Consider the following 18,283-nt stretch of genomic DNA (forward strand, 5'->3'; position numbering starts at 1 on the left):
ATCTAAATGATCAGCGCACTGGTATTTTTCCCAGGCAGCCCCTAAAATACATTATTATGAAAACTTCCGACTTCATGGCTAAATGGTTGGTGTGCTGGCCTTTGGTCCAGGCAGGCCATTTGAAAGGCATTATTAAGTAAATCTCCGGCTACATGGTTAAATTATTGGCGAACTGGCCTTTGGTCCTGGCAGCCCCTTTAAAATACGTTATGGAGTAAACTTCCGGCTTCATGGCTAAATGATCAGTGTTGCGGCCTTTGGTCCAGCCCCTTTGAAAGACATTAATATGTAAACTTCCGTCTTCATGGTCAAAGTATTGGCGTACTGGCCTTTGGTCCAGGTAGCCCCTTTAAAACGCAATGTTAAGTAAACGTCCGTCTTCATGGATAAATGATTGGCGTTCTGGCCTTTGGTCCAGGCAGCCCCTTTAAAAGACATTTTTAAGTAAACTTCCGGCTTCATGACTAAATGATTGGCGTACTCTCCTTTGGTACTGGCAGCCGCTTTAAAAACATTATTATGTAAACGTCCGGCTTCAAGGCCAAGAGATCAGCGTGTTGGCGTTGGTCCAGGCAGCCCCCTTAAAATACATTATTAAGTAAACCGCCTGCTTCATGGCTAAATGATTGGCGGACTGACCTTTGGTCCAGGCACCCCCTTTAGAGGAGGTTATTAAGTAAACGTCCGTTTTTAAGGCTAAATAATCAGTGTACTGGCCTTTGGTCGAGAAAGTGCCTTAAGAAGACATTATTAAGTAAACCACCAGCTTCATCTCAAATGATTGGCGTACTAACCTTTGGTCCAGGCGGCCCCTTTAAAATACATTTTTAAGTAAACGCCCGTCTTCATGGCTAAATGATCAGCGTACTGGCTTTTGGTCTAAGCAGCCCCTTTAGACACATTTTTAAGTAAACGTCCGGCTTCATGGCTAAATTACTGGCGTACTGGCCTTTGATGAGCAGGCCTGACTGTTAAAATATCTTGTAGATGAGGTTACCCGCAGGGTCCTAAAAGTATACAAAATTTGGTTCAAATTGGTGGAACGGTATGGATTTGTATAAGGAACAGACGGATATAAATAATGAATTTTCCAACATGCTATCGGCGGTACCGCACGAGCTGGTCGAGCAGTTTTGGTCGCAGAAGTGTTAGCTTGCATTCGGGAGATGGTGGGTTTGTATCTCGCAGTTGGCAACACACAAGATGGTTTTCACGGTTTGACATTTTAAAACCAGGATGTGCCATAATTAAAGCCACAGGCCGCTACATTCCCATTCTTGCTTTTTTCGAAAACTTTCAATGTGTCTGTTTGATATTAAACCACTATCAATATACAGTACAGTATTCAGTATATTGCCAGCGGCAGTGAATCTGACGAAAAAGACAGCGAATTTGAAAAGTCCCAAACGGAGCCTTTACATGATTGGCGGCTATACAGTAATATATATAGATAAAGCAGGAATTCAGGGGGACAAATTGAGACAAATATTCGTTTATAGAAAGGGGAGTTAGAGATTGGAATAACTTACCAAGGGAGATGTTCAATAAATTTCCAATTTCTTTGCAACCATTTAAGGAAAGGCTAGGAAAGCAACAGATAGGGAATCTGCCAACTGGGTGACTGACCGAAGTGCAGATCAGTAGTGAATGATTCAAGTAAATAAATATTCAATGTACTTTGCATTTTTACACTCGACTCATTAACATTTATTTACACTAAACTACGGTAAAAAATGAAATAGCGTATGGCTTTTAGTGCCGGGATATCCCAGGGCGGGTTCGGCTCGCCAGGTGCAGATCTTTCTATTTGGTTCCTGTAGGCGACCTGCGCGTCGTGATTAGGATGAAATGATGATGAAGACAGCACATACACCCAGCCTCCGTGCCAATGGAATTAACCAATTAAGGTTAAAATCCCCGACCCGCCCGGGAATCGAACCCGGGGCCCTCTGAACCGAAGGTCAGTACACTGACCGTTCAGCCAACGAGTCGGACACTAAACTACGGTAGGTCTTACAACATTTCCAGCTTTAACTTCATTAGCATTCCACTAAAGTGGAATGTGTTTACAATTGACGATATTTCCTGAATATAGGCAAATGGCCCTATGATGGATGATTAATTAAAATGACCGTTTGTAATGGATTTGGCCCGTATTGAGATTTAAATGTAACATTTACATTCAGATTCAGGCCCACGAGGGGTCGCGTCACGGTCCTTTAGACCGGGCGCATACATGTTTTATTCTTTCGAAATACGTAGTTTCACGGTATAAAGCGTCAGTCAGTGGAAAGCTTTCTCTGTAAGCCTGTTCGTTTCCAACTTTCATTGGATAGAGGAGATATTTACAAGTTTCTGATAGGTTGATTACTCTTGAAGAAGGAACCAGCTCAAGTGTTGATAACTTTGATACATAAACAAAACAATCCTCAAAACCTAAAGTTTGCCAACTGCAAAATTAAACATTCCTTTGTAAAATAATTAGAGTTCGTCCCGCTAGAGGGGGCAATTAAAGCGATGACAGAGACATCTAACAGTTGAATACCAAAATATATTGTAGTACACCAGTTCAAGTTCGTTTACATCGATGGGTTTGTAGAAGGCGCGTCGTTTAACTGCTCGGTACAGTGACAATAGATAAAAGAATGGGTTCTTGATTCAGAGTCCTTACAGGGGTTAGTCAAGGCTGTGATACCGAGCTCGATAGCTGCAGTCGCTTAAGTGCGGCCAGTATCCAGTAATCGGGAGATAGTGGGTTCGACCCCCACTGTCGGCAGCCCTGAAGATGGTTTTCCGTGGTTTCCCATTTTCACACCAGGCAAATGCCGGGGCTGTACCTTAATTAAGGCCACGGCCGCTTCCTTCCAATTCCTAGGCCTGTCCTATCCCATCGTCGCCGTAAGACATATCTGTGTCGGTGCGACGTAAAGCAAAATAGCAAGGCTGTGATATTTCACCTTTGTTGTTCATAGCTTATATGGATCACCTACTGAAAGGTGTAAAGTGGCAGAGGGGGATTCAGTTAGGTGGAAACGTAGTAAGCAGTGTGGCCTATACCGACGACTTTGTCTTAAAGACAGTTTGCTGAAAACCTGCAATATAATATCTTGGAATCTGAAAATCCGTCTAGTGAGTATGATATGAAAATTATCTTTTCCAAGACTAAATTGACGTCAGTAGGGAATAAATCTGCCACCAATCGAAGAAATAATAGCAATATGGGCCCTTGGTGTATATCAAATTGAATGTGCACAGCCGAAACAAATTGTATGATTTCTACCTCGTTTAAGGAATATTTCCGTAAACCAGGATCTGAGACACAGATATTTCAGCTGTAGCCAAGCATTCTTGCGAAACAAGACACGAAATTAACTTTGACAGAACCAAAATTTTAGCAGCTATTCCATGGTATCTCGGCAAAAAATCTCGAGACGTTACCGAAATTAAGACACCCGAGCAGTAAGAATTTAGAGGAAGGCTACAAAATCAGCAATCCATGGATATTTATTATGAACAGATTGCAATATTCAGGCTAGAGCATGAACATAGAGAACGAACCTTCAAGCTACGTAAGAGCAACGGTAACTCCCAGCTACCTGCCGAGTGTCGCACACGTTCCAGATGCTTCAGGCGGCACCGCAGAGCTTACGTCAGCCAGAGGGAGAGGATCCTATTCACAGGCGAGATATAACAACCATTTTCGCAGTTGATATTAGTTACCTGTGGGGGGGGGGGGGCTGATTACCTGATTAGATATAAGATTCAACATGAAGATATACAGATTGCGCCCTAACTTTGAACTGTCGACAGCTGACGCCACTATGATTTATTACGGTCTGAGGTATTGTACTGAGCCTTGGTATGAAGTGTGATGCGATGTGAATAAATGCAGGCCTCGGGAGTAAGTAATCTTAAGGTTCATTCCCACAAAAGTTGAGTTAATACATATTATCTTTATTTTCCTCCAGATCTACAGTATTGCTACCTTATTGGTCTAATAATGGAGAAAAATAATAATGTCCAGCATAGACAGCGTTTATACTGACATACTCACAGAGTAAATTCTCATAAAATAAATAAAAGTAACATGAAATGATTTAATAGGTACCTGCTGCCAATTGTCCCACGGACACCTCCCTCGCGGAAAACCGACAGCCATGTTATTACAGCAATTAAATGAACACAAAACAAAAAGGCAAAATTACAAATGCAAAGTTAAAATGGCAAATAAAATGAATAATGCAGAACGGCACATCAGCCTCTTGTTACAAGGCCGCCCATATGGGGGACAATGTCCTTCCTAACCTCTTCTGACTGACACAGCAATACATTACATTCCACTCCAGCCTCTCCTCGCACATACTATCATCGCTTGCTGCACAGTCATCATGTTGCTTCACTGCTGAGTTGTGATCTACATTACGTTCCTGTTTCTACTTGGTGCTTATTCTGCTTTCGTGTCACTTCTCATTACTTACTAACCACACATACTCTAACTTCTTGCCATGTTGCCAAACCCGTAGTTTATCCACTATCCATCCCTACCTCCCTTTTCATCTCTCTTTCACACACCTTCTGACTATACTAACCACCATCACATATTAATTGTATCTGTTACCGTGTTTTGGTGGTAGGTAGAGGTGAAAGAAGGTGCGGGCGTGAATGGATCTCAAGCTACGAAAATATAGTGCATGTAAACAAAATTTAAAATTTAATAAGGTTATATTTTTTTTTCAAAATAAATAAGTAACAAGCATGGCAGTTACAGAGTAGCAAGTCAAAAAAGGTAGTTACAATATTTACAGAAGTTGGGCTTCGAGCCCCGAATTCACAATGCTTGGGCAATCAGCTCAGTTTTATCCCAAACACAATTTTAACAGAGGGGCAGAAAACCCCATTCATACCTAGGAGGCCTTGCTCCAAATTACAATGAAAAACCTCCTCGAGGCATACAACATACAATTTTTAAAAGAGCGACACGCTCTCCAATTTAAGCCTCTCCCAGGCCACACTAAACTCCACCTTCAAGCTGTCCTCAACGGACATAACACAGGGGTAAAATACCCAATCTACTGAGGTCTATTAAACGAAAAGAATGTTAATTAAATGACCTCTAAAATAACAATTTGAGAGGAGGCGAACTTGCACTCCTAATACACTTTGTTTTTAAGACCTATTTTGGCTCTTAGGCCACTGATGCAAGGGCTAATCCCATACGACAGAGGTGACTTAAGAAAGGAACAATAATTTTACGTTATCGAAGAATAGGTTGTGAGAAATAAGTTCACCTCAAAACAATATGAGTGGGAGCTCGAGAGGGTTAGCACTCTCTATCCCATTATGTAGCTTTACAAGAGAATAGAAGAAAAGAGTAGTTACATTTTAGGAAAAGGTTACATGATGGAAAACGCTTCGAACCCGCCGCGAGAGTTAAACTGCCGACCTAGCAAGAAAAGAAGTTATTAATAGGCCATTACCTGGTAGTAGATCGCAGCCGAGGAAAGAGGCGCTTCCCGCCTCCTGCTATGTACTTAATACACTGAAAGATGGAACAGAAGTGGCCCGGAGACCCTAAAATCAGCAGTTTAAATACTCTCGCAGAAAATTCTAGGCGTTAGGGGAAAGAAAACACCCTCCCACAAAGATTTTATTGGGTAGGACCCCGCAACAGATTCAAGTTGGGGAAAGATACACCAGATTGGTCAGAAATTCATTGAAGAAATTCGTGATTGGATACATTCGAAGAAAGGGGTAAATATTGCCAACTTAAACAATGACAGAAAGAAATTTAACAAAGAACAAACTCCTGAAATTAAATTTTCTCCAACAAAATAGTTCTTTGACTCCGCACTAGGTTGCACTATTGTTGATCTTCAGTAGTGTCCTCTAGAAGAGAAAGTTCACACCTCTTAATACAAGCAAAACAAAAGTACGTCGAAAATGACACAGTTCACAAACTCAAAAATTTCCAGGTAGTGACATCTTCTGAGAAATTTGGAAATTAAGACCGTAGATAAAGTTCAGACTTCCTCCAGAAGAGGAGTTTTAACTGGCGCAACTTTTAAATAAACGGTGTGGAGGTGTACCGCCCGGTACAGTATCCATGAACAACCTATTGCCAACAAATTGAATTACTCAAGCTTGGCCACCCAACTTTACCCACTGAACACATACCAGCACTAATCTCACATTGGTTTCGCCTCTTCAACTCACTTACTATATACCAAGAGCTCACTCACATTCAATTAACCATCCAACTTTGGCCCTTCTCACTCTTATCAACAACCACTCGAGATGCCAACAACTGTAATTCCATACTCTTTCTCTTTAATCACACCACTCGCAATCACATTTGACCATTACGTCAACTCATATAATTCAAGTCCAATTGTCTAATGTCACACCCATCAAAATTACACTTAATCGCTACATAATCTCCCTTCTGTATACAATACTCATAACAGATACAATTAGCAACTATTACTCAATCACATCTATCAAAACCACACTGAACCACTAGGTGCACTGTACTTTTCCAATCTCCAAAATAATCACACTCCACTTCCACTCAAATTACGATACCCAACCTCTAAGCATCATTTCTTATCTACAATCACCACCTTTACATACCGATCGACCATCCACTTGCTAAGAGTATATTCCATTAAAATACCATTGGATTACTAATATACATCTTGCCATTTAAACATATACAACCATAATCACTTATATTAGGTACCCTATACTTTCCAATTTACTCCATTCCACTCAAATTGTGACATACCCCTCTTGGAGAGCAATTGAACGAGAAATGCAACTATCCAAACTAAGGGCGCCAGTCTTTAAGTTTATGACCTAAAAACAAAAATTTATAATAAAGCTCGGATGGACTCTCATCCCAGGGATGGGGTGATAGTGCACTAATCATTAAGCAGTAGAATATGAATCAAAAGGCTAATTAAGGCAGACTGATTAAAGTGAACTAGGAAAATACTATTTATTATATTGAATATAAATGACGACGGTTTGACGAGAATGAATTTAAAATAGGAAATGAATTTAACAAAAAATTGAATGAATCTACTTCGCGAAAACTTGCAATATTTTTAATTCGCGTGCTCACCATGTAGTCTTGTTCTGCTTATCCTGAGAACGCCTCCGTCCTTGTAGCTGGAAAACTGCCGGTCGTCTTTGAGGTCTTTTCATCTGCCGCCAAGTACCATTCCTGCCTTGCTAAGTGCACCGACCACTAATTATAAGATGGCTTCGACACTAACACTCCCTATTATGCTCTATCCCATATATTGGAGATGAGCCCTAAATCATAGTTAGAAAAACCTCCTTGGGTTATGTGGAGAGGATACTCAATTAACAATCCTTCCAACTTTACTGAAAATGTGCACCGAAGTTTCATTTCTATCTAGATTAATGCTACCTATTGTCTTAGACTGGTACAAACTGGTCTAATACAGAGCTGTTCGTACTTTCTGATGAGAGTGGCTATACACCCATCATTCAGAAATTCCTAAGTACCACATCGTGGTAACGAAGTAATGAATGTAGAAGTGATAAACTATCACACTAGTCCACTATGGTACAACAACCATAAGAGCAGTCCTCAGACCTCAAGCGAAATACAAGACAGAATCGAACAGAATAGAATCGAAGTCGCCGAAAGAATCGAAGTCGCAGAGAGAGAATCTCTCCAAGAGCTCCAGCACGCCCTTTTATAACCTTTTCTGGCTCTAATTACAGGTCGCTACACGTGGTCCAATCAGGTGACACGTTTCTCCCCACTCATAAAATTGAAGATGATGGATCCAAACGATGCTATCAACTGCTCTTCCATTTGCCATTTCACTCAGTATCCATGACAACGGGACGCTCCTTTGAAAATGTAGGCGGTGACCAGTTTGAATTACTCAGCTCGAAATACAGTAGCTGCGGTTACAACGCTTGAACACGTGCTCGCTTTTCCCAGAATTTGATGTCTAAATTTGTAATTTCTTCTTCCTCGGTGATGTGGCAAGATAGAGGAAAATTTACTGCAAGTTAAATTTAAACGAATGTCGCAAGAATCTATGTTAATATAAAGATATTCAGCCCTCGTTTAAAAGTCGTAGTTACAAAGTAATGAAATGATAGTGAGCAAATGATCAAACATGAATTATAATAAAATTACATACGAAGATAAATATCATGACGTAAAAACATATCATACTTGAATTAATTAAACATAAAATTACCACAATTACACTGTGACGTCTGGAACGTTACAAAATTACCATATCTATCCTTTAAGCACCATTTCATATCTACAACCACCACCTTTACATACAGATCCACCATTAACTTGCTAAAAGTATATTCCCTTAAATTACCATTTACTTGCAAATAAACGTCTTTCCTTTCAAACATATGCAACCATAACCACTTAAAATTTCAACCCTTCAATTCACTCACTACATACCACCAATTCAACCCCTTATTCCGCAACTTTATGATCACTCGCACCACTCCAGTTAAATCAACCCACCACTTTCTACATATAATTTTCCAATTTCTTTGCGAACATTTAAGAAAAGGCTAGGAAAACAACAGATAGGGAATCTGCCACATGGGCGACTGCCCTAAATGCAGATCAGTAGTGATTGATTGATTGATTGATTGATTGATTGATTGATTGATTGATTGATTGATTGATTGATTGATTGATTGATTGATTGATTGATTGATTGATTGATTGATTGATTGATTGATTGATTGATTGATTGATTGATTGATTGATTGATTGATTGATTGATTGATTGATTGATTGATTGATTGATTGATTGATTGATTGTCAATATAGGCAGCACCAGCGGAAGTATCCTAGGTAACGCCGTGAATGGAGTGTAGAATGCACTTCGTGTTTCCATGGTAGTGATTGTAAAACAAACTGGGTGACCGTACTAATTAATAAAAATATTTATGTTAACTTTTTAAAAAATTATACATTTTTCTTGTACTAAGGGGACGATTTGGAAGATTTCGGTATAAACCGCAAATTTTTACACCTGGTTTAAGAACCTCCCCACTCCCAGCCCACTTTCTCCCCACATCCGTATGAACATACATACATACATACATACATACATACATACATACATACATACATACATACATACATACATACATACATACATACATACGATATCATTATAGACTGTTATGCCTTTCAGCGTTCAGTCTACAAGTCTCTATGAATTTACTAAACGTCGCCACAATCCTCTATTTGCACCTAGTGCTGTGGCCTCGTTTAGTTCTATACCTCTTATCTTTAAATCGTTAGAAACTGAGTCTAACCATCGTCGTCTTGGTCTACCTCTACTTCTCTTACCCTCCATAACAGAGACCATTATTTTTTAGGTAACCTATCCACACCCATTCGCCTCACATGACCCCACCACCGAATCCCCCTGTGGGTGGGGGCGGTAGAATAACACCCACGGTATCCCCTGCCTGTCGTAAGAGGCGACTAAAAGGGGCCCCAGGGGCTCTGAACTTTGGAGCGTGGGTTGGCGACCACGGGGCCCTTATCTGAGTCCTGGCATTGCTTCCACTTACTTGTGCCAGGTTCCTCACTTTCATCTATCCTATCAGATCTTCCTTGATCAACTCTTGTTCTTTTCCGACCCCGACGCGATTACGTTTGCGAGGGCTAGGGAGTCTTTCATTTTCAAGCCCTTCGTGGCCCTTGTCTTCCTTTGGCCGATATCTTCATTTTTCGAAGTTTCGGATCCCTTCTATTTTTCTCTCTGATTAGTGTTATATAGAGGATGGTTGCCTAGTTGTACTTCCTCTTAAAACAATAATCACCACCACCAGCCCACCACCGAAGCCGGTTTATGCGTACAGCTTCATCCATCGGGTTCATTTCTAAATTAGACTTTATCTCCTCATTCCGAGCACCCTCCTGCCATTGTTCCCACCCGTTTTTACCAGCAATTATTCTCGCTTCTTTCATGTCTGTTACTTCTAACTTATGAATGAGATACCCTGAGTCCACACATCTTTCGCTCCCGTAAATCAAAGTTGGTCTGAAAACAGACAGATGTAAAGATAGTTTCGTCTGGTTGCTGACTTCCTTCTTACAGAATACTGTTCATCGCAACTGCGAGCTCACTGCATTAGGTTTACTACACCTTGATTCAATCTCTCTCACTATGTTACCATCCTGGGAGAACACACAACCTAAATTCTTGAAACTATCGACCTGTTCTACTTTTGTATCACCAATCTGACATTGAATTCTGTTTAATTTCTTACCTACTGACATCAATTTAGTCTTCGAAAGGCTCATTTCCATACCATACTCATTGCACCTATTTTCAAGTTCCAAGATATTAGACATCAGGCTTTCGGCACAATCTGCCATTAAGACCAAGTCGTCAGCATAGGCAAGACTGCTTACTACATTTCCACCTAACTGAATCCCTCCCTGCCATTTTATACCTTTCAGCGGATGATCCATGTAAACTACGAACAGCAGAGGTGAGAGATAACAGCCTTGTCTAACCCCTGTAAGTACCTTGAACCAAGAACTCATTCTACCATCAATTATCACTGAAGCCCAATTGTCAACATAAATGCCTTTGATTGATTTTAATAGTCTACCTTTAATTCCATAGTTCCCCAGTAAGGCGTACATCTTTTTCTTCGGTGCCCTGTCATATTAGGGGCTGCCTAGCCGAGGCGGTAGATGCGTGCTCGGTTCTCCCGGAAAGACGTGTGTTCGAATCCCCGTCAGGAAGTCGTAACATTTAAGAAACTTGATTTCCACTTCCAGAGCTGCATATGGCCCTGAGGTTCACTCAGCCTACACCAAAAATTAGTACCAGGTTAATTCCTGGGGTCAAATGCGGCCGGGTGTAGAGCTAACCACTCTACCCAACATGTGCCGAGGTTAAGAATGGTGGAAGCCTTTACCTTCCACTCCTCCAAGGGCCTTCATGGCCTGTACGGAGGTGACTTTGGTTTGCTATGCTTTGCTTTACCCTGTCATATGCTTTCTCTAGATCTAAGAAACATAAACATAACTGCCTATTCCTCTCGTAGCCTTTTTCAATTACCTGGCGCATACTGAAAATCTGATCCTGACAACCTCTCTGTGGTCTGTAAACCACACTGGTTTTCATCCAACTTCCGCTCAACCACTGATCGCACCCTCCCTTCCAAGATGCCAGTGAATACTTTGCCTGGTATACTAATCAATGAGATACCTCGATAGTTGTTGCAATCCTTCCTGTTCCCTTGCTTATAGATAGGTGCAATTACTGCTTTTGTCCAATCTGAAGGTACCTTACCAACACTCCATGCCAATCCTACTACTCTATGAAGCCATTTCATCCCTACCTTCCCACTATACTTCAAAATTTCATCTAATTTCATCTGTTCCTGCTGCTTATTACAATGGAGTTTATTTACCATCCTTTCCACTTCCTCAAGCGTAATTTCACCATCACCGTCTTCTTCCTCTCCATGAGCTTAGATGTTCGCAACACCATCAGGGGGATTTCCTTTTATGTTTAGAAGATGTTCAAAATATTACCTCTACCTCTCCAGTGATTCCCAGCGATCTGTTATGAGTTCACCTGAATTACTCAAAACACTGTTCATTTCCTTTTTCCCTCCCTTCCTAAGATTCTTTATTATTGTCCAGAAAGGTTTTCCTGCTGCTTGACCTTGCCTTTCCAGGTTATTTCCAAAACCTTCCCACGACTTATTTTTGGGTGAATTTATTTCAGACGTATTTAGCTGCTTTGCATACACTGTTTGATGACGATTGGTATCAAGTACCATTTTACCGTAACTATCCAGGTGTATTATGCATGCCTTATGCGATAAAATAAACATGAGTCATTATTTCCATAAGAACATCAAACCGCACCCAACCAAGCAACGGTCAAATATTCGCGGACACTCAATCACAGGTCGGAAAATAAGACGAACCACGTATTTTCATATCCCCCTCCCCACGTCGTCCCATCTAAACTTATCTGAAACACTCACTACGTTACCGCACTGCTAATTACACTCAACACAACACGATCGACCATGCCATGCTCAGTCGTACAACTGCTACGACTTGATGAAAAACGTATGCTTGAGCATACACGCATACATCCACAATCTTGGTCATATTGGACATTCCGACTGGGGATGAACTATGACTAAAACGGAATCCAGACTGTCTCAGTTCCTCTCGAGGACCTTGAAAACTGTGTATTCGACATTAAAACCTGGGTGCTAGAGGTTTCTTGCCCCCACAGTCGTTCTTCGTTACAGATAGTAAGTCGTATGTGCACCAAGTGTGGTTGAGAGCTACGCTGGAACATACGTACTTTTATCCGTTATCTCCATAATTTTGGACGTATTATCCACCACTTCTCACCACCGTGTCAGTGAGGCTGATCTTGGACTTAAATTATATCTGGAACGTGACTATTCATCTCAGTGACCACAAAAACTATGGAGTCTGCATTAATATAGGTCGTTTCCTATTAGTTTTATACATCATCCCCTATCCATTCCCGCTCAAAGGAGTTCTATGAGTGTCATACCCAACAGTGTATTTTTTCCAGATGGTAAGTCATATGTGTACCAATCTTGGTTGGCAGCAATGCCCAAACATACATGCATTATCTCGCTGCTGTGGAATCTTGGAGCTGACGTTGCATTGGTTATGGCAGTTCATTTCTTTATCCGATTCCTAGAGCAGAGGAAGTGTGGTGCCAATATTCCCATAATGGTTGGTTTTAGGGCCTTAAAACATAGTTTTTGGGTCCGTAGGGCTTACCGAGTTTTGTTCTTTGCGCCAAGAGGCTTAAAATTAGCCTTGTCTCGTCCTTGTACGACAAAATCTATATTTTGTCTATATTAGCCTAGTATTTTTATATCTCCCACCGTCGCCACCCCCCACCTATACCCCCCGTCGATTGGTTCAAGAAATGCAATTTTTTCCTGTACTATTGAGGCGATTTGGAAGATTTTGGTACAAACCTCGCCTTTTAACTTCTCCTGGTTTAGGAGCTTGAGTTTTGTGAAACATACACATTAGCGTTTTATATATAGAGAGAGGTGAGCCTCCGTGGCTCAGACGGCAGCGCGTTGGCCTCTCACCGCTGGATACCGTGGTTCAAATCCCGGTCACTCCATGTGAGATTTGTGCTGGACAAAGCGGAGGCGGGACAGGTTTTTCTCCGGGTACTCCGGTTTTCCCTCTCATCTGTCATTCCAGCAACACTCTCCATTCTCATTTCATAGCATTTATCAGTCATTAATAAATCACTTTGAGAGTGGCGACCCCATCGTACTAATAGCCTATATCTGCTTCATTCATTCCATCCCTGACCCGGTCAATGACTGGAAAACAGGTTGTAGGTTTTCATTCATATAGAGATAGATATTCAGCATGGCTCCCAATCAAACTTGGTACACATATAATTTACTCTCTGTAAAAGCGAATCTATGGTCAAGACATTCTTATGCCCCTAGGGGAGGGTGTGAATTGTAAAAAATAAATGAAAACGACCGATAAATAGTAAGTGTCGAATCCATAGAGAAGAACTGTGAAACTCTGGAAGCCGACCCCCTGTGGGTGGGGGCGGTAGAATAACACACACGGTATCCCCTGCCTGTCGTAGGAGGCGACTAAAAGGGGCCCCAGGGGCTATGAACTTTGGAGCGTGGCTTGGCGACCAAGGGGCACTCAACTGAATCCTGGCATTGCTTCCACTTACTTGTGCCAGGCTCCTCACTTTCATCCATCCTATCCGACCTCCCTTGGTCAACTCTTGTTCTTTTCTGACCCCGACGGTATTACGTATAGAGGTCTAGGGAGTCTTTCATTTTCATGCCCTTGTCTTCCTTTGGCCGATACCTTCATTTTTCGAGGTGTCGGACCCGTTCCATTTTATCTCTCTGATTAGTGTTATATAGAGGATGGTTGCCTAGTTGTACTTCCTCTTTAAACAATAATCACCACCACCACCACCACTCTGGATGCCACATATTTCAGCCCCAGTCGGAATAGAGGTTGAGAAGGGGTTGTAAAAGAATGACCAAAATGACCGAGAAATTCAATGTATGTGTGTGACGAACTATATGACCAAAGTACTGTGTGGGTAAGACACCGCAAGCAGCACTGAGTGGTGGAATGGGAGAGGGTTAATTATAAAAATTATAGGAAATGACGCATATTCATGTAGAATCCACAGTTGTTGGGGTTGATGAGATGAATTGCGACAGTCCGGGTGCCGTTTCATTCCAAGTTTAGTATCCATCGGCAAGGGGGTTCAGAAGGGGTGAAGAAAGAATTAGTAAGCAATGGGAGAAGAGGGAAGAATGGTGATTCTATAGATTTTGGAGTTCGCAGGCTGGTTGGTGACAGTCCCTGTGACGGTTCAAATCATGTACATCATATCTATAGGGAAACGCATAAATACATAGAGTTACAACCTATTTTTATTAGATGCTAAAAAGGACCAGCTACCTCCCCGACAATCTGGTGTGCCACAAGAAAATAATTTGACGTGAAACTAAATAATCTCAAATTAAAGAAAATATCCACATAAAAATATTTCTGAATATACAAAAGAGTTCGTAAATTATCAGATAACGCCACAACAAAGAAATCAACAAAAATTCACTCTAAACAAATTTTAAAAGAAAACATAAAAAAGTGCCTAAGAAGAGCTAGGCAGTACAGGAAGTGTAAATAAATCCCACACATCCCCATCTATGTAAGTACTTATTTCTCTTTCTGTGTTACTGGTGCCATTGTGGACATCTACCATCTTCTCCTGACGTTCCTCCATCCCTTCTATTTTCCTCAGCACCTCCCTTGAATTATTTTCTGGATAACACTTTATCACGGTTGAAGGACGGGAAACTACAGTCGTAACTAACTCGCGAGGACATGCAGCTCTATCTGTATGAATGTTGTACTGTTGATGGCTTCCTCCCGGGTAAAATATTCCGGAGGTAAACTAGTCCCCCATTCGGATCTCTACACTAGAGGGGGCGATCATCAGGAAGATATATACTGACAATCTGCGAGTCGGAGCGTGGAATGTTAGAAGTCTGAATCGTTGTGGTAGGTTAGAGAATCGGAAAAGGGAGATGGATAGACTAAGAAGTAGTTGGTATAAGTGAAGTACGTTGGCGGGAAGAACAGGATTTTTTGGTCTGGCGACTACCGAATTATCAACACAAAATCAAACAGAGGAAATGCAGGAGTTGGTTTAATAATGAATAAGCAGCGGGTAAGCTACTACGACCAGCATAGTGAAAGAATTATTGTCGTCAAGATAGACACCAAACCAATGCCCACTATAATAGTGCAGGTCTATTGCCTACTAGTTCAGCGGATGATGAGGGAATCGAAAGAATATATGAAGAGATAGACGATTTAATGCAATATGTAAAAGGTGACGAGAATCTAATTGTGATGGGAGACTGGAATGCAGCAGTAGGCCAAGGAAGAGGAGGTAATACAGTAGGAGAGCTGTGAGTGACCTAAATAGGAACAAGGCACCTGGAATTGATGACATTCGCTCTGAATAACTGACTGCCTTAGGAGAAACCAGCATTCCAAGGTATTCCATTTAGTGTGTAAGATGAACAAGACAGGAGAAGTCCCAACCGATTTTCGGCAGAATGTTGTTATACCTATCCCAAGAAAGCCGGTGCTGACAGGTGTCAAAATTACCGCACCATTAGTTTAGTATCTCATGCGTGCAAAATTTTAATACTTATTATTTACAGAAGAATGGAAAAACAAGTTGAAGCTGAATTGGGAGAAGAAACGTAGGAAAACGTGAAGCAATCCTCATTTTACGTCTGATCGAATCAAGAAGGAAAAGCCCACATACATGGCATTCGTAGATCTAGAAAAGGCATTCGATAATGCTGGTTGGACCAAGCTGTTTAATATTCTGAAGGTGACTGGGATCAGATACCGAGAGCGAAGATTTATCTACAATCAGCATTCAAATCAGTCTGCAGTGATAAGAATCGAGGGCTTTGAAGAAGAAGCAGCAATCCAGAAAGGAGTGAAGCAAGGCTGCAGTGTGTCCCCCTCCTTTTCATTGTTTACGTAGAACAGGCAGTAAAGGAAATCAAAGAGGAATTTGGAAAGGGAATCACAATCCAAGGAGAGGAAATCAAAACATTGAGATTTGCCGATGATATTGTTATTTTATCTGAGACTGTAGAAGATTTCAGAAGCTGCTGAATGGTATGGACGAAGTCTTGGGTAAGGAGTACAAGATGAAAATAAATAAGTCCAAAACAAAAGTAATGGAGTGCAGTCGAGCGAAGGCAGGTGATGCAGGAAAATATTAGATTAGGAAATGAAGTCTTAAAGGAAGTAGATGAATATTGTTACTTGGATAGTAAGATAACTAACGATGGAAGAAGTAAGGAGGACATAAGATGCAGACTAGCACAAGTAAGGAAGACTTTTCTTAAGAAAACAAATTTGCTCACTTCAGACATTGATATAAGTATGTTTTTGAAGAATTTCGTGTGGAGCGTGGAAATGTATGGAAGTGAAACATGGACGATAACTAGCTCAGAAAGAAAGAGTAAATAGAGGCTTTTGAAATGTGGTATTACAGAAGAATGCTGAAGGTGAGATGGATAGATCGAATCACGAATGAAGAAATACTGAATTGAATTGGCGAGAGGAGATCGATTTGGCTAAATTTGACGAGAAGAAGAGATAGAATGATAGGATACACCTTAAGACATCCAGGACTTGTTCACTTGTTTTTGAAGGAAGTGTAGGTGGTAAGAACGATAGGGGTAGACCAAGATTTGGCTAAATGTGATGAGAAGAAGAGATAGAATGATAGGACAAATCCTAAGACATCCAGGACTTGTTCACTTGTTTTTGAAGGAAGTGTAGGTGGTAGGAACGGTAGGGGTAGACCAAGATATGAATATGACAAGCAGATTAGAGCAGATGTAGGATGCAATAGTTACGTAGATATGAAAAGGATTAGCACATGGTAGGGTGGCATGGAGGGCTGCATCAAACCAGTCTATGGACTGATGACTCAAACAACAGCAACACTTTAGACCTGGTTCCCTTTTCTCCACACACACTTTCCCCACATGTATATCCATACTAAGGACTCACCCTCGCACTCCTCATTAGATCACCTACTTTATTGATCTTCTTTAACGTCCCTGACGCCTGCAGAACCTATTTCCTACTGCCTTTTCACTCTCTCACTATTCCTTTCCAACTCCCACTTCCTGCTCCCTGCTCTACGTTTCCCTTTCCTACCGGTCCCTTTCTTATTCCCCCCCATCCCTCTCTCCCTGATATCTACCTGCAGTGACTCGTAACAATTCTTCACCGATACCTCTGCTGGGCTCATTTCTTGAGAAAAACCCTTAGCTCCGTTTTCCTTGACCTTGGAACATTAGCCCACCTGTCTTCCACAACTTCTCCTCTCCCTTCCCCTCACTCTTACCTACAGTACATGCCGTATCCTGTACATTGATTGATGGAGGCGTACCTGTCCTCCATCACATGACATGCACTGCATGTAAGTTTTGGGAAAGCATTCTGTCTGATTATATAAGACATGTTTGAAAATTAATAACCGGTTTGATAGAAGGCACTTTGGTTTTAGGAAAGGTTATTCCACTGTAGCTCAACTTGTAGGATTCCAGCAAGATATAGCAGATATCCTGGATTCAGGAGGTCAAATAGACTGTATCGCTATTGACCTACCTGAGGCATTTGATAGAGTAGATCATGGGAGACTACTGGCAAGAATGAGTGCAATTGGACTTGACAAAAGAGTGACTGAATGTGTTGCTATATTTCTAAAAAATAGAACTCAGAGAATTAGAGTAGGCGAAGCTTTATCTGTCCCTGTAATAATTAAGAAGGGAATTCCTCAAGGCTGTATTATTGGACCTTTATGTTTTCTTATATATATATATCAATGATGTGTGTAAAGAAGTGGAGTCAGATATAAGGTTTTTTGCAGATGATGCTATTCTGTACAAAGTAATAAATGAGTTACAAGATTGTGAGCAACTGCAAAAGGACCTCGATAATGTTGTGAGATGGACAGTAGGCAATGGAATGATGATAAACGAGGTTAAAAGTCAGATTCTGAGTTTCACAAATAGGAAAAGTCCTCTCAGTTAAATATACTGCGTTGACGGGGTGAAAGTTCCCTTCGGGGATCGGTCTTAATATAAGGAAAGATCTTAATTG

Source organism: Anabrus simplex, chromosome 1 (assembly GCF_040414725.1).
Source record: "Anabrus simplex isolate iqAnaSimp1 chromosome 1, ASM4041472v1, whole genome shotgun sequence".
Classification (NCBI taxonomy): Eukaryota; Metazoa; Arthropoda; class Insecta; order Orthoptera; family Tettigoniidae; genus Anabrus; species Anabrus simplex.